The following is a 24,074-nucleotide window of genomic DNA, read 5'->3' as shown; positions in this document are numbered from 1 at the left end:
TGTCACAATAATGCAAGACTGGATTCCCTGCGACTTCTGTGTTCATGCACACCAGTGGCAGAATCTGTGTGGGCAGGGCACTTATGCAGGCCACTAAATGGAAGTGGTGGGATTTACACAGGGAGAGGGCCAAGCACAAGCCCACGTTGCCAGTCACGAGGAGCATAAAACACACATGGTCTCTGAGCAGATCGTTCTCTGAATTGAAACTAAGCTTGAATACACAAATTTTGTACTCATTCCTCTTGGTCACAAAGCACTTTCTGGTAGGTGGTAAATGGTGAGGGACAACCTCCATAGCCAGACCCTCCAGCAGCATAAAGGAGTGAAGTGTGAGTAGAATGATATGAAAGAACCCTGTTGCAGCCAAGTTTGGGCTTCACAATGTTATATTTGGAACTAAGTTTTGGAACTCAAATGTGTGGCCAGAGGCAGAGAGGACCCTTCCATCCCTGTAGTGGGAGCAGAGATCTGCAACAAGCACAGAACCTCTGGTCAGCTGAACTATTCATTCCTGCTGCTGTCCAGGCACAAGGAGGGCATTGGACAGTGCTTGCTTCTGGGTATGGCCAGTGCCAGCCAGTGCCAACAATCACCTGTATCCCAAATAACCAAGCTCTTCTTGGCACAGCAGCTTATGCACGCTGCCAGAGCTGTGGGCAAAAAAAAGAGGGCCCACACTACTCCTGCCTCTTCCCAGCCTGGTCTGCTGTTCTCACTCTACACCTGGGGTCAGCCTAAATAAATGATATGTGTTAATATGTATTTTATATCAACCTAAAAAATTTTTTTTGTCCTTAGTTTATGCCGTTGGTTGTTACTACCATAATAACTAAACAAACACAGGAAGAAACAATGTCATGCTACAGCAGCAGCAGCTTGGTTACCTGTTTCCTCACACACACACACAGACACAGACACATACACACACACAAACACACTCCAGGGCTAGAATTTCACATCAAGAAAAGAAAACCTCACCGTACTGGAAGTTGCAGGACCTGCTTTGCTGTGCAGTAATTGAGTTTTCATTCAGCTTCATTTCAGGAGACTCCACTGTCCATTCAGCAGCTTACACATGCAGAACTTTCTGGGAGTGGCTGCCTTTACTCCAGACTTGAATTAGAATAAATGACAGCAAAATGTGTTTAAGGGGAGTTAATAAGTCCACAACAGCGTGCAGCCCTAGGCAAGAAATCTGGAAGCACTGCAAGAATCATCCTAGAATCTTAAAATCCCAGAATGGTTCGGGTTGGAAGGGACTTCAAGGCTCATCCAGTCCCACCCTGTGCCATGGGCAGAGACACCTTCCACCAGACCAGGTTGCTCAGAGCCCCATCCTACCTGGCCTGGAACACTGCCAGGGATGGGGCATGTGAACACAGCAGGAAGTATTGCTGAGGTGTAACACCTTTAGATGGTTCTAAAAATAAAAGGAACTTCTGTTTAGTACCAATGGTGGGATTTTTAGGATTGCTTGCTCCTGCAGAGGCAGCTAAATAGATCCTGACATAGAGTACCAGGGATGGAAATGTACGTGTTTATTTTGGAGTGTTTGGATCATTGGATAGAAAACCTATAGGAAAATGGAAAACGTGTAGCAGTAATTTATTTCTAAAGGGAAGGGGGAGAAAAGTCAAGGAAATTCCCTCACAGCCTGCTTGGAGCCAGGTTTTCAGCTGGTGTAAATCTGAGGCTAGGTTAAAATTATTGGAAGCTGCTCACGTCCTGTGCCAATAGAAAGCAATAGGGCAGTGGCAACTGGAGGCCCTGAGGAGGTGGCACTACCAGAATCCTGCATCAGGGCCTGGCCAGGGTTCTGTGCTAGGATCAGCTCCAGCTCCCATCCAGAGTGGAGCTGTGCAGACAGGTAGGGGTCCCTGTCCCTTGTTACGTGCCAATAAATGTGTCCTGTGTTACGTGCCAGTGTCTTCCTCCTCCCACCAATCTGTCAAGGCCCTCCCTGACCACATTAAAACACCACATGAGCTTTGCAGTGATGATTCTTATTCTCTTGTCCTCAGATCCCAGCTCTCACCAGCTCTGCAGACTGAGAACATGTTCTTTGTGACCTCCTCAATACGTTTGCATTATCAGCTATTACATCTTTTATCACACATCATTGAATTTGATGCATCAGGGCTTCTACACAGCTTGCCCCTGCTCTCTAGGAATTTCACAGATAAATCACTGCCATGCACTGCAAACTGTCAAAGAGTTGCTGACATGCTCTGCAGAGGAAAACTGGATAACCTTTGGCACCAGAACGCTATTTTTAAGTGCTTTAATAAAGAGCTCCACTGTATTTGAAAATATACTGCTATGGTGAGAGGAGTTAATGGTTTGCACATGATGCATCACACCCGTGATAAAATTCTTAATAGAAAAGTTAAAAATCCCAAGCAGTAACCACACACACAAAATCATTAAGGATACTCTGTGGCTTGAAGCTCTTGCCTCTGTATGAGCTTTCTGAGCAGCCGTTGTGAAAATGAGCCCAGATTTATAAAAGCCAAGCTTAATGATCCAGATGCTTTTCCACACCATGGGGTCAGAGCCTTGGGCAAAAGTTCCCCCTATTCACAGTCAGGGGTGGGGGAGAGAAGGGGTTGCTGGATGTGTCCAAACAGCTGCCTCTTGGTTTTGTGAGTGGACCAAAGACAAAGGACACCGAAGCATCTGTTCCTTGGGACAAGGCTGTGGTGTTTCTGCAAAGGGGAATTGTCTGTGTGCTGTTTATAACCACCCTTGTGGTGATCAGCAAGTGTCTGTATGTTCTTTAAATAGACACATTACCCTAAGGAAACACCCAAGTCAGCACCTCTGTATCCTGCTGTGAGAGAGGAAACCTGACCTACAAGGCACCAAAATTTGCTGTCTCTTGGCTAAGGGGCAGAAATATTCTAGCTAAGGCCTGACTGCTGCTTGCTTTTCTTGGAGAGTTTGCTTCCTTCAGCTCTCACGGAAGTCAGTTTTACTCTGGGGTGACTGCAGTTAGAGTTGCTCAATAATTACACAATTGGCAGTGAGAAAAGAACCAAGCCTCAAGGAACTGCTTCCTAAGTAAAGCAAGGATATGATCGAGTAATTGATCAGTTTATAGATTCCTCGTTTATTCTCACTAATTGCTGTTTAATATGGAAATAATTCCAAAATTTTGTCCCAGGAAATTGCTGCTCTTTTATCTGATGCTGGAGTCTGACTATATGAATAATTCAAAACCAGACAAGACAAGCCACCAGAGAGTATGTTAAGCAAAGTGAGGATAGAGTTGCAGCTGATCAGAAGAACAGAGAAGGTGGTCTTCCTTCTTTGTCAGTGTCTGCAGAGAAAAATTCTGTACCACAGTTTGCTGATGTGCTTCAAAGAGAGAAGACTGAGAGGGGGTCTCATCAATGCATACAAATATCTCAAAGGGTGCCAAGGGGACAGTGCCAGGCTCTTTTCAGTGATGCCCCATGACAGGATGGCCAAAAACTAAACACAAGAAGTTCCACCTCAAAATAAAGGATGAACTTCTGTACGCTGAGGCTGGCAGAGCCCTGGAACTGCTGCCCAAGGAGGGCCTAGGGCTTCCCTCTCTGGGGCATTCCAAGCCCACCTGGACATGTGTTACCTCCTCCAGGTGCCTGGGCAGGAGGTTGGACTGGGTGACCTCCAGAGGTCCCTTCCAACCCCAACTATTCTGTGATGAGGAATGTTACCTACACACTTTTGAGAAATGTCTCTGAAATTCCCATCAAGCAGCACTGCTTCGAAATCTGTTTGGGAAGATGACAGAGGACTGCAAGATGTCATTGTACAAATGGTGTACTTCACCAAAAATAAGACCCTGAAGACTCACCCCCGTCCTCACCCTACAATTATGGGGAGGGAGTGACCATGGAACACAGCTTTTAGGACACCATGGAATATATTTGACCTCCAAGCAGTTCTTAGAGCACCTTGTCATACGTAATTAGTGAGGATGCTGGAGTTTATTTAGAGTTTGTGGTTGTGAAAAATAGAACAAAGCGATTTCGGGGCTGGGGGTGGGGATGGGCAATATTCAAGGCACTAAAATAATTCCTCTGCTTTCTATGCTTTTTTTCTCTCAGATTTTCTATTATGAAATCAAATCAAGCCTCACCTTATCCAGTTAGCTCACTTAACTCACTCTTGTCTGACATCACATGCTGTGCAAGACTTTTTTCTCTACATTCCCTTTTGCCTACCATCCTTCTATTTGATTCCTGCTGTATCATCTTAAAGCTGGAAGATCTTACCATTTCAAACTGGTTTTGAGAGCCCGTTGTCAGACTGACAGAAGGCAGCAGGGAATGAGCTTACCTTGCTATTTTCCTCAGTAGTTCACTTTGAGATGAAAATTCCTCCTTGGCACATACAGTCCTAAATGAAAGAGCAATTTCTGACTTGCTTGCCTTTTGATTTCCTTCTTTAGTCTGCATGTGTCTCAGATATTTCTACAGCCTGTGCTCCTTATGGGCCAGTTTCATGTTACCTCACTCTTGCATTTTTATCAAAGCTTTCCTTTTAACAAAGAGATGCTCTGTAGAAAAAGTTCAAATCAAAGTTCCCTTGAGCTTTGTGGGAGAATCACCCTGATTTTTTTTTTTTTCATGATGTTAAAGTCAGTGTTCTGGGATCTTTTTTTTTTTTTTTTTAAATTTAAAAGAAAAGTTGGTTGGGGCTAATATTAATGCTGCTTTTTGAAAACATAAACTCCTATTAGCACCTGAACTTTGCAGCTTGTGCTCAACCATTCCTTTAAGTGTTCAGTAATAAAATACTTAGTGAAGGCAGAAAAATAATTAGTCTCATCTGACATCACAGGCAGAAATGGAGGTTGTGTGTGGCCAAACAGTACAATTAAAGAGCATTACAGAAATCTAACTCAACTGACTCTCTTTAAGCCTGCTCTGCAGTTCCTTTGTTTCAAGGTGAAACAAGAAAAAGGCTGGCTAGGTGAGTAATAAACATATATCACAGACATTAATAAACAGCAATCAGACAGTAAAATCCTGTTCAAAAGGCCTATTGTGCAAGACACTATGCAAAGACAGAGTTCCTGCCTGGCTGCTCCATAAAGGCAAAAGGGAGAATGAATCAATTTAACAGAAGATTAACATGAAGCATAGTAAAGTCAGTGCTGGTCTTTCCAGGGACTTTCCTTGACTGCAGATGCCATATGTACACGTGTGTACATGTGTGTCCTGCCGGTGTTTCTGGATGCACACATTTAACTGGGATGCAAGTCTTGCAGTGGCACTTCTTATGTGCAGCTGTGCACGAGGTCACAGACTCAGAGAATGGTTTGTGTTGGGAGCCACCTTAGAGATCATCCAGTCCCAACCTCCTGCCATGGGCAGGGACACCCTCCATTATCCCAGAGTGCCCGTTCATCCTGGTCTTGGACACTTCCAGGGATCCAGGGGCAGCCACAGCTTCTCTGGGCAACCTGTGCCAGGGCCTCAGCACCCTCACAGGGAACAATTTCTTCCTCATATTCAATCTAAATCTCCCCTCTGCCACTTTGGAGCCATTCCCCCTTGTCCTGTCACTCCAGGCCTTTGTCCAGAGTCTCTCTCCAAATTTCCTGTGGGCTCCCTTCAGGCACTGCAAGGCCACAATGAGGTCACCCCAAAGCCTTCTCCTCTCCAGGCTGAACAATCCCAGTTCCCTCAGCCTTTCCTCCCAGCAGAGCTGCTCCATCCCTCTGATCCCCTTGGTGTCCCTGCTCTGGCCTGGCTCCAGCAGCTCCCTGTCCTTGCTGTGCTGGGATCCCAGGGCTGGATGCAGCCCTGCAGGGGGGTCTCAGCAGAGCGGGGCAGAGGGGCAGAATCCCCCCTGCCCTGCTGCCCTGGGGCTCTGGGTGCAGCCCAGCACAGGGGGGCTCTGGGTTGGGGCAGGGCCACCTCTGACCCACAGCACCCCCAAGTCCTTCTGCCAGGGCTGCTCTGGATCTGTTTATCCCCAGTCTGGATTGATCCCGGGGATCCCTTGGTCTTGTTGAACAATATGAAATGTCTATGGTTCACTGCTCGAGCTTGTCCAGGTCCCTCTGGATGCCATCCCATCCTTCAGGTGTGGTAACAAACCACTCAGCTTGGTGTCATCTGCAATTTGCTGAGGGTGCACTTCATCCCTGACTGTACTGAAAAATGAACCCACATTTCTCCTGGCGATGAAATCAGTGCCCACTGTGTTTAATTGCTGCCACTCTCCTGGAATGGGTTGGTGCAATAACAGTTGTACTGTGACAGAAACAGGGAGTAAGGGAGGATCTATCTTAAGCAGAAAAAGAAGATTACATTTTAGAAAAAAGGTGTTTTTATGGAGAAGAACAATGTGTATTTTCATCCAAACAAGTTGTTCTATGAGGAGGAGAAGGAATTTCACTATTTGAATTTTCTGGGGTTTAGTGTAAGCTGAGGTACTCAAATCCTACACTGCAGGCATGAGCTACAAAGGTTAAACCTAGCAAAGCACAGTTTTAGCAGTGTGGGGGCAGGGTAAGAATGCATCTTTTCTCTTGCAGTATTTCAAGAACTAGTTCTCACAAATTTTTGAAATATTTTGTGCGGCATTTATTGAAGCCACATCAAAACTCCCTCCTCAGCCCTTAAGAGATGCTATTGTCTTTTTCAAACACTCTTTTCCAAAGCATACTCCTTCGCTGCTAAACTCATGATAAAAACCAGTGTGAAGGGCACAGAGAATTTTCAATACATTCTATTGTGTGGCAAAAAAGTAGCTCAGGAACTCGAGGAAAGAAGCCAGAGTCACAAAGTCCCATGAACAGGGGACAAGTTTTAAACGATGTTGAAGGAAGGTGAGTGCTCTCCCTCAAAATATTGACTGAACCCAGTGTGAAGTGTTCCTATCCATGAGAAGTTCCAGACACAGGGTTTTTTAGCTTGGATTTAGCTTTTATTTGTGAATGCTTACTCCCTAATTGCCCTTTGGTCCCTTATGGAGGAGGCTGGCTCCTACAGAAAGATCACTGTACCTTTTACCCAAATCCTACTTCCCAGCCTGTTCCTAGTTTTTCCTAGCCTAGCAGGAGTAATCTCAGCCTCAAAACCTTACCCAAACTTCATCAAATAAATGCACTCTGCCTACCCAGCTCTCCTGCTTAGTTTCAGTAGGAAAAAAAATCATGCTGCATGTTCCATATTGCTGTATTTTATAAAGTTTTTACAATGTAAACGTACCAAGCCTTTGCCAAACTGTGCCCTACTTCTGACACAGCCACAAAAGTGAGGGAGAAAAATTGCTCAGTGCGTGGCACACACTGATGCCTCTGAAATGTCTTTGTGTAAAGGAATTTCTATAAATTATGTACAAACCTATTTTTGTTCATTTAAAGGCATTTCTTCTGGTGGCTTATTGTCTCAGGCTAATGTAAGCAGTTATGCCACCATTGTGCATTTACAAATCAGGCTATGAATAAATAACAATTAAACTGTTTATACTTTCATTTTCAAGTTTCACATCCTACTGGCACTGAGAATGTATAATCTGAAGGTTGAACTGTACAGGAATACTGTAAAGGAAGGATGCATATGGCTAAGCCTTGGCTTTATAACATCTTGCTTACAGATATTTCCTTTTGTATCTAATGGGGGGTGAGGGAAGATCCACGTTTCAGTTTATCTGAACCACCAAAGTTTACAGAGAAGGAAAAGAGTGAGTGGGAAAAGAGGAAAAGGGAGAGGGGGCTGGGGGGGGGGGGTGGAATCAGCTGTTGTCTATCTATATTCTAAGCACAGAATCCTCTGATCTACTGATATGTCATTCATACCAGCAATGTGATACCTTGAAAATATTTTGCACGGGGCTGATGATGTTACAGAGAGTTTTCCTCCACCTCCTTTAACAAACAGGGCCATGGGATGATTTTCCTCTCTTAGCCTGAGTCATTTCCTCTTCCGTTGCCTGGAGCTCTTTCAGCTACAACTGACAGCAGCCACCTCTCCATCAGGGGAGCCCTCCAAGTGTCACTGCCTGGCTGCAGCTCGCAGGAATTCCGCATTGCTCTTTGGGGAAGCTGTTGTGACACTTGCCAGGGTGTCTGTGGACTTATTGTGCTTGAACTGCCCATCTGGATACTCTTATTCTGCCTTTTTTTTTTTTTTTTTTTTTTTTTGGTGGTTTGAATTGATCCAGTTCCAAATGAGCCTATGCTAAAGCCACATGGACATATCTACATGGAAAAGTAGTTTGAAATAGCTTGTAAGAGCTTGTATTCTTCCAATGTAGGAATGGTTATTCTCACCCTAATTACCCTCTGGAATTGCCTACTGAAACCTTGGGTAGTTTTACATTAAAAATTGTTTCTATTATCTCTTTTATGCTACCAACTGCAAGCAACTCTAGCCAGCTATATAAAATGAGAACTTCCCCGATTTCCCTTTTTCAGAAGCACTCTGAAATGCCTTCAGTGAGTGGTATTTTACAGTTTTTACTGGAATACCACAGATAAAACAGCTCTTTTTAAGAAAAGATCATGTTGATAAGATGTTGCTATAGAAATACTTAACATACGAACAGCTTTAAACTTCAGCCACCGCGATAGAGAAAATGAAAAAACAAAAACTTACCATTTTTTTGGCACTGCAGGCTAAGGCTGGCAGCAGTGGGGTGACAGGAGCAGGTAGCACGCAAGGAGAGCCAAGGTGTAAGGCAGCAGCATTTCATCAGGCAGAGCTGGAGGCGCCAGGACAGGGGCAATGCATGGTTAGTGAGAGCCTGGAGCTGCTGGAGCAGGGTCAGAGGAAGGGGTTTGGGCTGAGGAAGGAGTGGAGTGTGCTGCAGGGAAAAGGGACCTTGGAGGAAAGACAGTCCCAGCAGAAGGGAGTGGGAAGTGAGGAGCTGGAGGGCTGAAAGGCTCTGGAGGGGCAGAGCAGGGACAAACCTTGTGTCAGGCAAGCAGAACAGAAGTAGTGGTGGCTGGGAGGTGCAGGAGGGCTCTGAGATAAGCTGGGTGGGAGCTGGGATATCTGGGGCTCTGAGAGAGTCGATTTACCATGGATGTACTTCTCCCCAGGCATTCCCAGTTACACTTGGGGTATAACAGGGGTGACCCTATCAATCACCTTCGCCTTCCTCATCCTCACACTTGCTGTGAGGAAGGCAAGGGCTCAGCTCAAAGCTCTGTGCTTGCTGCTGGTGGAGCCTCTTTGCACTCAGAGGGTTTGGCAGCAGTGCTGACAAATCTGGCTACTGCAGCCCCTGGGGAGCCTTGAGGGGTTCAGGGCCTCCCCCAGAGCTGTGTGAGCCACAAACCTGCTTGTGAACGACTTTTGAATTCAGAATTGAACGTGAGTTAGGTTGGGACACTCTGAGGAGAGCTTTTTGTACTGGGAAACCACTGCAATCCAAGGGGATTCAGGCTGTGAGACCCCCCAGACACCTTCTCCAAGGAGAGTGTCAAAAGATGCAGGTGTTCCCACACACAGACCTAAAGAGTGAAATCTCTGTCCCACAGGGCTGGAATTGTATTTGCAGAAACTATAGGGACTCCTGAGCAGCAAGTTAAATACTGCTGCTGCTGTGACTGCTCAGGAGTCCACTTACTCATCACTGTATTTGGCAACATCTTAAATTACTTCTCATAATTTCATTTAGAGCATGGAAGACCTTTAGAGAAAGAACTGAATGATAAGGTCCTTTGAGTTGGTTTTATGTTGAGAGCTTTATCTTTTAAGAACCTAAGTTATGATATATTTTAAAAAGCAATTGTCCATATATCAAGCCTTTACAAGAGTTGGGAGGGGAAAGGAAGAACAACAGAAATTTCATCGTGAAACATAAAGGCATCGTGTGGATCTTGGCTTAGTTCAAGTTAATTTCTCCTTAGATGATAAATCTATTTTTCATAGATTTGTAACTTGGCTATAAAAGCTTATTTGAATCCTTGAATATTGGCAGTCAAAACTTTCAGGTCAGGAGAATATTTTTAGCAATATTTCATTTTTAAAAAAGAAAACCATAAAAAGTTGTTTTTAAGTCTAGAGAGTTAAAGGGAGAGTTTTAAAAAGCATGGGTTGGGTCACATTTTGACACCCATGTTTGTTTTATTTTCCCTTAAAGAAAAGAAACAAAATTCCCATCCAACACTCTTCCAGCCTGACAGATAATAAAAGCCATTTCAGATGGATCCTTTTAAAAACTGCCCACAGGCTTTTTTCATATCCAAGAGTAAATAGTCCATCTCAACTAATAACCCATAAAAAAAGCTGAAATCAAGGGACTACTGTGAATTTTAATGGCTGGGTTTAATGAGCAGATCTTCAGCTTGTGCAGCTCATTGTAATTCCAGGAATGGCAACAGCACTACATCAACCAGCAGCCACTGAAGATGTGGATGGTAAATATACAATACACTCCCTCCCTTAAAACACGTGACTAATTCAGCAATACTGAGGCAGTAATTAAGGTAATTAATACACTGGAAGGAATGAAGACCCGATGAGAGCAGACCAGTCAACTCAGCATGCCACGTACAAAAAGCATCAGGACAGTTTTGGCCACGCGTTCTGGGGCAAACACCTCGCCACAGAATCTTTAGTTTCACAGTTTCCTTCAGCCTCAAAATTACAGAGGGGCTGAGTCAATCCTGCCAGGATTTGAGTTAGTGGTTCCAGGCTGAGCCAGTGGCACAGCTAAGCTGGGGGGCATGGAAGGTGTGGAGCACACAGAGCAAACAGGAAGGTTCATTTCTGGCCTTTCACTCACACCCTCTGGTGTGGTGGTTTTATTTTGGTTTTTTTTTTTTTTTTTTTTGCTGCACAGTCTCCCTTCTGTGATTTAGGCTCCCTTTAACACTGTGGGCCAAATGCAGCTCTGGCTGCCAGGGTTTACCTCTTTGTGCTGGCCCTGTATGGCAAAGGGGTGTCCTAAAAGAGCAGCTGCTGTTTTGTTGACACTAAGAGAAATCCAGATTTGGTATAAAGATGATTCATCCACCTGCTCCCAGCTCAGACCAGGAAACTCTTTAGGACACTGTCTGGGCCAAACCTAATGCACCCCCTGCAATGGAACAACCCCTATCCATTTTAGAGAAGTTATGACTTTAAATACTCTGGAGCCAAATTGATCCCAGACCTGCAAAGTTTAGAGGGATCAGAAAGATCACTTTGGCAGATTTTACTCTCACCAGAGGTCCTGTATTCTGAACAATCTACTTATTCTGAGGTGACCAAATCAACATTTAAAAGCAATTCTCAGCCCAAAGGAGGTCTTTGAGTTTCTTTTCAGATGTTTTACATCCAGCAGTGACTTCTGTAGTCCCAATTACTACCTTAGTCTCTGTCCCTCCAGCCCTGCTCCTTCCTCCAGTGGCAGGGTCCTCCCCTCTGGGCTGCACACACCCTGCTGATGGTTTCTGCACATCTTCCAAGCACACATCCTTCCTCCAGCCCTGTCACCGGGCGCACCTCCCCTGCTGAACAACCGGCCTTTTCTTCCAGCGCCTCGGTCCCAGCACCTCGCCACAGCCCAAAATAGACCAGAGCAAGGAGGGGGGTGCTGGGCAAGGTTTGGCCCATGCTGGGCTCAGCTTCACACCCCACAAAGCCATGGGGCAGCAGCTGGGATGTTTGCAGCCTGTTTGCAATTAGCAAGGTAGCTGTGCTGGAGGAGGTGGATGTGTGCTTTCTGCTAACATCATTTAGGGGGAGAATCTCACCACTCAGCTATTTCAGCCAGTCTTTGAGCTGCTGCTGGAGCTCTTTCAGCTCCAGCCTAGGTATTATATAGTCCCCCCTCGCTGCAGAACTGGAGCACCTCCCAAGTATTTGGAAACAGAAGTCGCAGTAACAATCTCCCTTTCTTACTTGGCAGCGAGAGGGAGAAATACTTGGCGTAACTTATGCATTTGTTTGCATATTCGTGGGTGGGATCGAGTTATTTGTTGATGTGTATAGGGAAGAATTAATTTCTCTCAGTAAGTTGAAAAAATTTTAGCATAAGGAAGAATGACTTCAGAGGCAGTTTTCCACGTAGCACGGTGCAGCTCAATGAGCTGCCTTGTGTCCCCTTGTGTTCCCTAGGTTTTATCCAGAGGGCAAAGGTGTGGTCAAGGCAACGAGCTGGAGCTCATCGTCCTTGTTAATTAGCTAATGGGGGTCTCCCCAACATGAAAAACTTTCTGTCCCCTCCTTGCTTCCAGGCAAAGCCACAGCACTGCTTTGGAAACACTTCTGTGCTCTGGAAAGCCTTTGAAAGGGCCGAGCAGCCCACCCACATGGCACAAACACCAATTGTTTGTTTGGAGAAGTCTCTCTCCAATAGAACATGCCTTCATGTCACCCCATGCCCTCTGTCACCCAGACAGGGCCTACTGCCCTGGGAGGTCTCCTGCTGCTCTCAGGAGCTCACTGCATGGTCCCAGATCTGAGTGTACACTATGTGTACCCATCAGCTCACACATCTGAACTCTAAGGGAGGACACACCTCACAATGAGGTCAGCACGCTGCTGAGAAATACAGCTCAAACCTTCATGGGTTACCAGCCTAGCAGGGATCAAGCCCAGAAGGTGACCGAGCCTGGAGAATCAATGGGAAACGATGAAATTACTCACAGATCAATATTGGGAGGGGAGGGAAAGGGTGGAAAGGGAAGAATTCAATCCCACTGCCTGCCTTAAATAAAAACTGGAGGCAAATATGGTGGGCATAAATAAATGTGAGGAGAAATACAAAAGCTGGAATATCTTCCCAGACTGAGATTTTTTTACTCTCTGGACACAATCTGAAGATATAGGATGTACTCTAGCCCTGAATGTCTGGATGTATTTATCAGGAAGTTTCTCAGCTGGAAAAGGATAAAGAGCAAGGGGCTTTTTCTGTCTGGATGTGTCCTTGAAGAGAGTAGATAACCTTAGATTTCTGTCCTTTCTGTCCCCTGTTTAGGCAAAAATGAAAGGCATTGTTTCTATTGTTCTCTTGTTACTAACCAATTTCTCAACAAAGACATGAAATTTAACATGATAGTGACATTGTTTTACTTCTTGAAGCTTCCAATTTTCTGGTGAACTACCTCTGGAACAATGCAAAACTTTGGCAAAAGGAGGTCTATAAGTAATGCCCATTCTGGACTTAGAGTCTTGCTAAACCTGCTCCTTCTCACTGTGAATTAACTTGGGTGGTGTGGAGCCATCGTCCCAGCCTTTGGAAAAGGGTGAGGTATTACCCCACAGGAGTGCTCCCTGGAACACAGTGCCCTACAGACAGGTGATGCAACAGCTGAGCTGCTCCTGGGATGTTGGATGTTAATTTGCCTCTGTTGCAACCTGTCCCACTCGTCCAGTCTGGCTCCTTGTCCCTACTGCTGCAGCTCCACTCACCTTCCCAAAACCTGAACCTGAGGCTTCCTGTCTGCTTTTCCCACACCTGATCTAAAACAGCTTAAGCCTCCCAGGCTGCCTGCTTTGCCACCAGTCCCTTTTTGCCACACCAGATGCGTGAGCTGAAGGTCCTTTTGTCTGTCCCAAATTGTGGCTGACCGACCAGGGATGAACCCGACCCCGCAGCCTCTGTGTGGTCACGTACAACCAGCAGCACTCTGAGCTCATCGGGCCTTTTCCTCACACCATCAGTGCCTCTCTGAACAGAGAATGGTTTATTGACCCCACACATATTCCAGCATAGTACACCATGGTTTGGCTGCCTGGTCTTACAGGTAATTGTTTCTCCAGGCACCTCCAGAGATCAACTTATCCTACCCTCTGCTCAAGGCAGGACCAGGCTGTTCAGGACCATGCCCAGCTAGATTTTGAATATCCCCAAGGTCAGAGACTCCACAACCTCTTTGGGCAACTTGTTCCAATGTCTGATCACCCTTACAGTAAATGGTAGATTCTCCCATATTTGCCCTTGCCATGTCCCTGGGAAAAGCCTGGCTCCATCTCCTTTATATCCTATTGTCAGTTCTTTATACACATGGATAAAATCTACCAAACCTCATCAGCCCAACACTCTCAGCCTCTCTTTGTGGGACTGAGACACCAATCCCTTAATCACCTTACTGTCCCTTTGCTGGATTCACTCTGTATATTTCCATGTCTCCCTAACACTGGGGGACCCCAGGACTGGATCCAGTGCTCCAGATGTGTCTCAGCAGTGCTGAACAGAGAGGAAAGATCACCCCCTTAAAGCTCTCCTAATGCATGTGTGGAGGCTCTTGCCTTCCTTACCCAATGCTTCTTTCTGAGACTATTTTCTGCTAGCAAAGGTGTAAACCCAAAATACACAGGAAAAATGAAACTACTATAATTTTCCCTTCCTGTCACTGAAGCACTACGGTTGTCACTGGACTTATCAGGAATAGACTGTGATTCATGCTCCCTGGCAAACACGCACGGATCCTACGCAATTCTGCCGCCATCAGAAAATCCCTTCCATGGCTCTGGGCTGCTGGCACTGCTCTGACTATCATGATTAACACCAGCCACCAGAAAACACTTGCACCAGGGCTCCTGAATTATGAGATGTAAACAGTCCCGTGTGGATCACTGCAAAGCTTCTGGCTATCCTGCAGAAGGGTTTTGAGCTGCTGGGCACAGTGACAGCATTCCAGTACCCTCATTTTAACACCTCCACTCCTGCAGACCCTCACCTTGAAATTGCCTTTAGCATAAGCCAGAGTGAGGTAAAAGCAAGTAAGAGCAAAATAAGCTCAAAATATAAGCAATCCAAAATCCATAACATCTTGTAAAGATTTATGAAGGCAGAGGTGACAAAGAGGACAGGAAAAAAAAAAACATTTATCATGTGATGAAATCCTTAAATTCTCCTCCTCTCCTCCTTCCCCCTTAAGCTGATAAGATGTAGATCCACTCTTAACCCACATGGTCAGACTGGATCCCAGTGCACAGTCCTGCCTTTAGGCAGCATTTACAGCTGGTAGAACCACACCAGCTCTGTAGTTTCACCTTTGTGTGAATTTGTGTGGGAATTGCTCAGATTCACATCTCACACTTCTCCCAACTTGGCCCTCCTTCCTGGTTTCAAACCTCACCTCCCGAAACTGTACCTTTTTTTTTAGACATACCAATCCCTGCCAGGCCTGATGTGTCAGAGCTGTCTCTGAGGAGGTGTAAAACACCTTTTCTACCTGACAGGACCAAGCACAAATACTCAGTGAGCAGCATTTCCCTACACTTGAACTTATTTTCTTTGGGCATATGCGCATGGCAACCACACTGAAGGCAGATACCTGTCTAAAAGGCATCCTGGCTGAGATTTCACGTGACAGTCACTAATTACTTCAGACAATGACATACACGGGAAAGCTGAGCAACCAGTTCTTGGTTTGGGGATGTTGTTTGCAGCTGCACGTTGTAAAATTTGCAAGGACAAATCAAAACCAGAGTCACGTACCTAAATTTAACACTGGTACCTCCTTGTCAAAGTGGAGCTCTGGTTTGCCCCCCTTTCCCACTTCTGCAGTGACATGACCAAGATGCAGTGCAGCTTCCTCTCTTGAGGATTTCTTATAATAATAATAATAATAATAATAATAATAATAATAATAATAATAATAATAATAATAATAATAATAATAATAATAATAATAACAACAACAAACACTGGAATAGTGCTTTTCATCCATGAGGTGCCTCAGTAGTGTTAATACAATTAGCTAACTTAATTTGCCCCCCTGAACATGCACAGGGCAGGCAAAATGAGGTGCTAAAGGAAGTGTGAGAGGCCCTGGCACCCATCCCTGAGGCCGCTCCCTCTGCCAGGCAAGTGACACAAGACCTCTCTACAATGCCCAGCTCCTCCAGCTCAGTGTCCTGAGCACCTTTAAGTAGCAGCTTTTGTTCTTTATCACCCAAGGCAAACAGCTTCTGGGAAACTCCTGTTTACCTTTGCCCTGTGTGCCACCATCAGGCTCCCCAAACCCTGGCAGGCAGGGAACAGGTGCCAGGGTTGCATATTTGAGTCACCCTCGGTATAAAAGCTGACTCATAATTGCAGTGAAGGTAAGAGTCTGCTTTCAGAGCTTTGGGGAGAGATGTGAAAACTGATTGTCACATTAAAGAGAGGCTGTCAGCCCTCTTGGTCTCTAAGGAAACAGGGTTTGACAGTGAAAATGGATAATGATATCATTTCTGAAATATTTTTTAGAGTTTATGACTCCTAGACTTTACACAAATCAATTAAGCTTCTCTATGCAGCCGCTACAGAAACACATCTAAAAAAATACACATTTATGGAGGAAGTCTCTCAGTTGTCCTCAGGGAAAAAAAAAATTTGCATTTAAGTGAATGTAAGAGAACAGGCACAAAGACCACCCATTTTAGCTTAGATTGAAATCAGAGCTGATCCCAAGCTATGCCAGGCACAGGTGAGCCTTCAGTATGTGAAAGTTAGTTCTTGTTCAGGCACTTCTGCACAGTGTGCACTCTGTTTGGTTTCATTACTGAGGATGGCCTCCAAATTTAAGAAATTCTTCCTTCACTAATGAGCGAGGAGGGAAATGAAGTAGAATGTACTTCTCAGAAGGCAAACGAACAGGGCAAAATGAGAGACCTTTAATTCTGTGACACGAGGCTTTCCTACCTTTGGACTAGCAGCTCTTCTCTCCACCCCTTTCCCTTCTCTGCAGCTGGCAGCTGGGACAGGCAGCTGGAGTCCAGCTGGAAAAAGGTCATCACTGCATTAACCCCTGCTGGGCTGATTTCCTGCCCTTCACACCAAGGGGATCCTGGCCTGGGAGGACTTGTGTGAAGGACTGGGAATTTCTGACTCTAATTTGGTGGAGGAGCACTAAAAGTCCTCCTGCAGGGCTGCATCCAACCCTGGGATCCCAGCACAGCAAGGACAGGGAGCTGCTGGAGCCAGGCCAGAGCAGGGACACCAAGGGGATCAGAGGGATGGAGCAGCTCTGCTGGGAGGAAAGGCTGAGGGAACTGGGATTGTTCAGCCTGGAGAGGAGAAGGCTTTGGGGTGATCTCACTGTGGCCTTGCAGTGCCTGAAGGGAACCCACAGGGAAGATGGAGAGGGACTCTGGACAAGGGCCTGGAGTGACAGGACAAGGGAAATGGATTTAAACTAAGAGAGAGTGGGGTTAGATTGAATATGAGGAAGAAATTCTTCCCTGTGAGGGTGCTGAGATCCTGGCACAGGTTGCCCAGAGAAGTTGTGGCTGCCCCTGGATCCCTGGAAGTGTCCAAGGCCAGGTCGGATGGAGCTCTGAGCAACCTGGGATAGTGGAAGGTGTCCCTGCCCATGGTAAGAGGGATTGGAACTGGATGGGCTTTAAAGTCCCTTCAACACATTTTTCTATTATTTCAACAGTCTATGATTTTATGCTTTTGGCCCATCTAAAATGCAAGGAGGAGTTTATGTCCAATCCCAAAGGAGATTTATAGGCTAACGTGCATGCACAGTACTCTTACATAGCACACTGTCCAAAGATTATCAATCAATATTTTTAAATAAAGGAAATACAACTATCCCCATTGTATAGAAATATCAGGCACAGGAAGTTGTATGTAAACTTCTTAAATGGACATAAACATCTCTGTTAGAACTGCAGTCAGAACCCAGGTCAGTGCTCTAACCTCTTGTTTCTCTCTGCTGGGTGTGTTACTTCAGATATTTCACAGACAAATAATTTCAGAGGTTAGATTTTCTAAATGTTGCAGAAGAGCACCGTGATTACTCAGAAGACAAGAGCAAAAACACAGACTCACAGTCCCTCTTCATTGCCTCATCAAAAATGCACTTGAGAGGGCAATATCTCCTCCCCACCTGGTTACTCAAGAGTCCTGCCAGGGAGCAGATCTGCAGCATAAAAATACAGTTCCTCTTCCTCTCACTGCAATGATTATTCTAGATCAGTTCCCTGGGAGACCATCTAATCCAGTGATCAGTTTGATCAGAGGTTTCTATCAAGGTTTTTTATGCTTCTCTCTGGTGAGAACAGTTTCTTGCCAGCCAAGTTCTGGCATGTTTGAAAGATTGAGAAATAACAGATTCCAGGAGCAACAATTCAGAAGAACCTCTGCCAGCAAAGGCCCAGATCCTGCAATCAGGAGCAGGCTAGCAACCTCCTACACCTACAAGCCACTGGTGACTGAAGTTAAACTTTGCACTCAGGACAGCTCCTGCCCAGTGCTCCCCTTTATTAAGCTGAGTCAAAGGCTGCACCTCCCAGCCAGGGACAGATTCCCTGGAAATGGGAAGGCTCCAGGGGCAGGATTCACACCAAGCACCTGTATTCTAGCCCCACCTGAACTGTGTGTGCCCTTGGCAGAGCAGGAGGCACCTTCCTAGTATCTCCTAATGAGGTTTTCCTCAAGAATGACTGCTCCCTGTTTGCCTTGCTTTCCAAAGCTTTGTGCATTCATCAAATTGTCTCACAGACCCCCCTCCTTGCTGGTTTCCATCCAATCCCCTCCTGCTCTACTGCTGTTTCCACAGTCCTGCTAAATACTTGGAGATTATCTAGATTATCACCCTCACCTTCATTACTACCATCTTTCATGCCAAACAGCAGGATTTCTGCTATCCTGGAACATCCCACAGACAAGGAATCAAGTATTTCACCTCCAGTGCTAAAATACTTTGTCCCACTTTTGTTCTCTACTCTTCCACCATTGTGGTTGATGGGCTGAACAATCTACCCAACTCTCAACTGAAAAAAAATAACAAAAAAAACCCAAACTGGGGAAGTTGAAATCTAGACCTGCAGTTGACATCACCTCTGCAAAGCAGCAGTAATAACAGCAGTAAGAACTAAAAAACAATTAGACTTATCCAACCTTGTGGATGTCCAAAGAACTGACATGACTTTTCCTCAAAGTCAAAGTGCTTGCCTAATTCACCATTATTAGTGGACACCAGAATCTCCACAGTTTTGGGAACTCCTCTGTGGTACAGAAGAGTCACCACAGAGCATCCCTGAGCTCTAAAACCTTCCCCTCCAACCAGATCAGGCTCTCTGGGAAACATTAGCAGCTTTGGTGCTAAACTCTGAGGGCTCAGGCATATCCTGCTGAAGTCTCACTGAAGAGGTTCAGACTTTCCTTCCAAAGAAAATTTACCTTATGGATTTTAGGAAGGATGTGTTCTTTTACTTTCTCAGCCAGTATATGTAAACTAGGCATAAAACAGAACTTTAAATGAGTAGATGTCCTTGCATCATGTTTGTATTCACAGTGGCCAATTGTCAGTGCCAAGTGTTTGTCCTGGGCTACAATTTAAAATGAAGCCAGTATAGTTACAGGAGAGCAGGAATTTCTGTGTGGGTATGTGGGAACAAACCACTTATTTCAGCACAGCTGTCCCTGGGAGAAAAGCACTTTCTGCTACATCACCAAAAGAGAACCCACCCGCTGGTGTTTATTATGTAACTTGGAAGCACTAAGATACCTGTCAGAAATACGGCTGTGACTACAAACCAGCTCTGCAAATTTGGGGAAATTCAGCTCTGTAATGCCTCTGTCTGGTCAATTCCCTCTGGACAGGCAAAGTCCCCCTGGGTCTGTGCAGCACTGGCAACACGAGCACTTAGCCCTGGGATGATTTCAGCAGAGCACTGCAGCGTGGTTTGAGCTCAGCACCCCCTGAATCGATTTTCCATGGTCTATAATCTTTGCTGTAAACAGCCTCCTCTGCAACTAAGGAAGCAGAAAGGGTTTTAATGCCATCGGTTTCACCCTCAATACCCTCACATTAGGCTCAAAGGGCTGAAAAGATTTCATATGATTTGTTCCAGGCTTGTATCAGACCCTACATCAAGGCACCTCCCTTGTTCTAGACCACCATGGTGGCCTCTCATGTTTGGCTCTCTACAGGACCAGCTCTGTGTTCAGCCTAAATTAAAGCAGCTGGAGGATTGTTTCCAAAGGAGCGGGGAAACCCTCTCAGGGTAACCTCTGCCCTCCTCAGCTTGGCATGTGCCCATGTTGGGAGCAAGGCAGAAGTTCCACAGGCTGCTTTACGTTCCCTTCCAGCACAAACCCCAAGGAAAGCCAGTTCTGCTGTGTGATGTCCCCTTTGAGCAGCTGCACAGCCTCCAAGGGGTCACAGGGCTGGGGAGAGGTGAACTGCTCTCTTTGTTTCTCATTTCCACCCTGCAGTCAAACATCCATTCTCTTGTTCGCCATCCAAACTACAACAAAATCTCCAAAGGCATTTTCCCAACCTTCACCCCCAAATAAACCACACAAGAGGATGCCACAGGGTGCTAGAAAAGCTTTGAAGTCCCCATGAGACAACTTTTCTGTGAAGTTCCCTCCCTTATCATGCCTAAATTATACTTCTAAAAAACCAGCAGCATAAGAAAGATAAGCCATAACCTCCTTTTGCTTTGTCTCCATTTAAAACTGAAGCCTGTGAAAAGATGTAGATAAGGTCTGACATAAATAAAAGGAGTTGTCAGTTGGGGTTGAACCATGACACGGGGCTATCTTTAAAATCACAGGATAGTATCATAAGCAAAAGAGCATTTAATAAATGAGAAATCGTCCCTGCAATGCTTCAAAACCACAGAAATACAGCAGGTTTCCCATCATTTAAAATAGTGGGGTGGTTTTGGTATTATATGGAATACTCTGAAATAGAAACTGTGCAAACCCCCTGTGATGCAGCAGATGATGAAGACTGCTGGCTGGAGTAGCACTGTCACCATCTGATAGATATCCTGGAGAAATTTCCTACTGACAGAACAGTCCCCCTGCCTTTTTTTTTTTTTTTTTTTTTCCTGTAGCATCCCTTTGGGAAGAAAAAACTGCCCAAGTGGCCACTGTAGCTACTGAAAAAGACTTAGACTAAAAAGGACAAAGGGTTGTAGAACAGAGAGTCAAATAGGAAAAAACAATCTCAACTTCTGACATTTCACATAGTTCTACCTTGTGTTATAAAAGTCTGCAGTACCAATGTTTGGATTTCAGAAGTCCTCAAAAACATTCAGTGTTGGGATCTCAGGTTCTGGTTTGAATTAACTCTTATTTTCAGGCTCTGTTTTCCCTTACCATAGGTGTAAGTACATTTTTTTTTGTAATGCCTGATAATGATTAGCACACCTTTTTGATTTTTTCATTTGTCTTCTGTATGGATTGAAAAAAAAAAAAACCTCAAACCCTAAACTTTCAATTGGCATCAAGGGAATGTCCCATTAAAGAAAAAAAAAAAAAAAAAAAAAAGAAAATAAAACAAAAAAGTGTGTGAACAGGTTTTGCTTCCAGAGTCCTAAGTCTAGCTAAGTCTAGCAATTATTTTATTTTGGTATACCATGAAACAAAAAGCAGCATTTCTAAATGACCTGAAACATATACATTTTTACACGTTGAATTTTTTTCTGGCGAGCTCAGAAACGGGGCCCTGCCCCCACCAATTCGTTGGAAGGATGGAAGGAAGAGAGGAAGGAAGGAAAAGTCAGCTGGGCTTTTCCTGTGATACAAAGTGAAGCAAGCAGAAGTACCCCATGTCTGATCCTAAAGCTGTGAGAAGCCTCTGTGCTGATGAATGAGTTGTTAATGGACAGAAATTGGGACACCAGACCTGCTTCCAGCAGCACCTCACTTCACAGGGAGAATAGGCACTGCCCAGAACCTTGGGGTGGTGAGGTCCAGACTTGGTGAGGTTGATTTTTTGTTGCAATCTCTTGAGAAAACACCTGTGGAACAACATTTTGCATCCTCACAGGTGGGCTCTTCCAAAGACAATCAGCAGGTGAGGTGCTGTTGCAAGCTGCTTCCCAGGGGCAGATCATGGAATGGCCTGGGTTGGAAAGGACCTTAAAGATCATCTCATTCTGACTGCTGTGGGCAGGGGCACCTTCCAGGGTGCTCCAAGCCCCATCCAACCTGCCCTTGGACACTGCCAGGGATGGGGCAGCCACAGCTCCTCTGGCCAACCTGTGCCAGGGCCTCAGCACCCTCACAATAAAGAATTTTTTCCCCATATCCAGTATAAATCTCCTCTCTGTCAGCATGAAGCCATTCCCCCTTCTCCTGTGCAGTGGGTGTTCCCCACATGGTGCAGCAGGGGAAACTGAGGCACCACAGGCTCAAATCAACAGGCCCAAGACAACACAGTAAACCTGCAGCAGCACAGCAATAAAGCCCACGGGTTATGAGATAATCATAGGAACTGTCATTTTCTCCTTATTTCACAGTTTGATGAGGGATAACACATTACAGAACAGCAGCTGTCCCTGTCATATTGTTATCCTTCACTTTTTGGATGTGTGAACACTTTACTGAAGCAGTAGGGAAGTGCTGAGTTTTGTTTCTGTGTCCCATGCCTGTGTATTCCTCATGCAAATGCCAGCTACAAGGTGTTGTCATAGTGAGGGCAAAATACATACATTATAACACACACAGCTTGTTCAGTTAATCTTTTTGTCACTCTTAACAGCTTATTTGTTTCTGCATGCATTGGAGGTGCCTGGGCAAAAAAACAGTCAGTGCACTTCCTCCATCATACAATATAAGCCTTTGCTGAAAATTAATTTCAGATTAGCTTGTGCAAGAATCCATGCACCAAATGCACACACACAACCCAGACAGGCCAAGGAAAGAGAGCTCAAGGGGTTCAATCAATCTCAAAAATCAGGGAATGTTTTGGACAAAACACTTCCTGACCGTGTAAAACCTGCTCCCCGTACTTGGTGTGCCAGGGCATGCAGGTGGTTAAATGCAGCTTTTGTCTGCACTGCAGATCTGCCTTTCCCTTGACTACTGACAACAGCTCACCAGGCTCAACTGGGGTTTGCCCTGGTGGGGTTTTGCTGTTGGCTGTGAGTTTTAGTAACAACCCTTGGCCAAATTAATTCCTGGCAAAATTCTGACTTGCCCTACAATGATGCAATCACCCCCCTCCAAATCCTGTTACTGGTAGCAGTTCTGACACCTGCTTAAAAATCCATGTTTTGATCACTTGCAGCCAAAATCAATCCTGTGGTTCCCTTCTGGAGCTCTGCAGGAACCACTAATGTATTCAGGGCTGTACCAAGGGTGGGGCAGAAATCAAGGCAGGTCTGGATGTTCCTCCAACAGAGGCATGAAATAGGGAAAAGAAGAAAACAAAGCAGCTCCTTATGGATTTGGACATCGGTGGAAGACAAGCAGAGGAGAACTGAAATCCTTGTTCTGCCCCAGACAGGAACATGCCTTGCTGCAGTCCTGAATATCCCGAACCCTGAACTGAGCAGATTGGAAGTTCTGGCTTAGCTGATGGATAGGAAAATGAGGTGAGCCTTATCTGATACAGCAGGGACCTGACTGCAGAACCCCCAAGGAAGCTGTTGGGGTCACGTTTAGAGCTGCAGCTTTCCATGGAGCAGCAGGGACTCGGCTTCAAAGCATCAAATGAAAATGCAGCGAGCCTGGTTCAGTGGAAGCCTCACATGCCTCATGTCCAGGGGCCTGATTGTGGAATGGGATAAAGAATGTCAAGCCCAACAGCTGGGCTGATTACCTGTCTGCAAAGAGGAACCTTAGGAAACTTGGAGTGAAAAAAATGGAGCTCATAGAAAATGAAACTCCGGAAGAGGCACAGCAGAACGGGGCAGCGGGACATGAGCATGGACAACTCTGGAGTTCAGTGACAGCTGAGCAAGGGACTTCTGGGTGACCATTCAGTTCCACTTAAATGCTGTGGTGGCCCTTAAACCATTTGGAACCCTCAGTCTCATCAGGAGAATGAACTCCCTGGCTCTTCCTTTCTGCCCTTTGCATGGCTCCAAGTCCCCAACACAAGTCCCCTTACACTGCACAAAATAGGTCTGACCCAGATATCTGAAAATGCATTTTTGTACGTTTCAGGAGGTTCCTCATCCTGGAGAAGCTCAAATCTTCTGCCCTCCTACAGATAACATGCATGAAGGTAAAAGGCTGAGGCCACTGGCTAAGGAGTGCAAATGACTGGAGTCTGAAGTGTGGCAACCTACACCCCAACCTACCCAACAGGTTTTGGTTAATTGTAAAATAAATGAGCCCTGGCTTTAAAAACGCATTAACCCACAGCACTGCTCCTCACTTACTTGAGAGAGCTTTTGTTTACTGGTATTGAAAGCGCCATATGGGAAACTTATTACAAGTGCCTA

At 45.4% G+C, this 24,074-nt stretch overlaps 1 long non-coding RNA gene across 2 annotated transcripts in view; it reads right to left on the bottom strand.

Annotated features, from left to right (window-relative positions):
• Window positions 1–7,134: 7,134 nt before the first annotated feature.
• LOC140682248 (uncharacterized) overlaps window positions 7,135–24,074 on the bottom strand; it is a 33,127-nt gene continuing 16,187 nt past the window's right edge. For both annotated transcript variants that reach the window (XR_012053700.1, XR_012053701.1), the window contains one exon: window positions 7,135–8,709. This is a non-coding gene — a long non-coding RNA (uncharacterized lncRNA). The remainder of the gene's footprint in view (window positions 8,710–24,074) is intronic.

The sequence above is a fragment of the Taeniopygia guttata genome, chromosome 1A, assembly GCF_048771995.1.
Source record: "Taeniopygia guttata chromosome 1A, bTaeGut7.mat, whole genome shotgun sequence".
Taxonomy (NCBI): Eukaryota; Metazoa; Chordata; class Aves; order Passeriformes; family Estrildidae; genus Taeniopygia; species Taeniopygia guttata.
The sequence above is the reverse complement of the archived record's forward strand: the minus strand, read 5'-3'. Positions and strand labels throughout refer to the sequence as shown.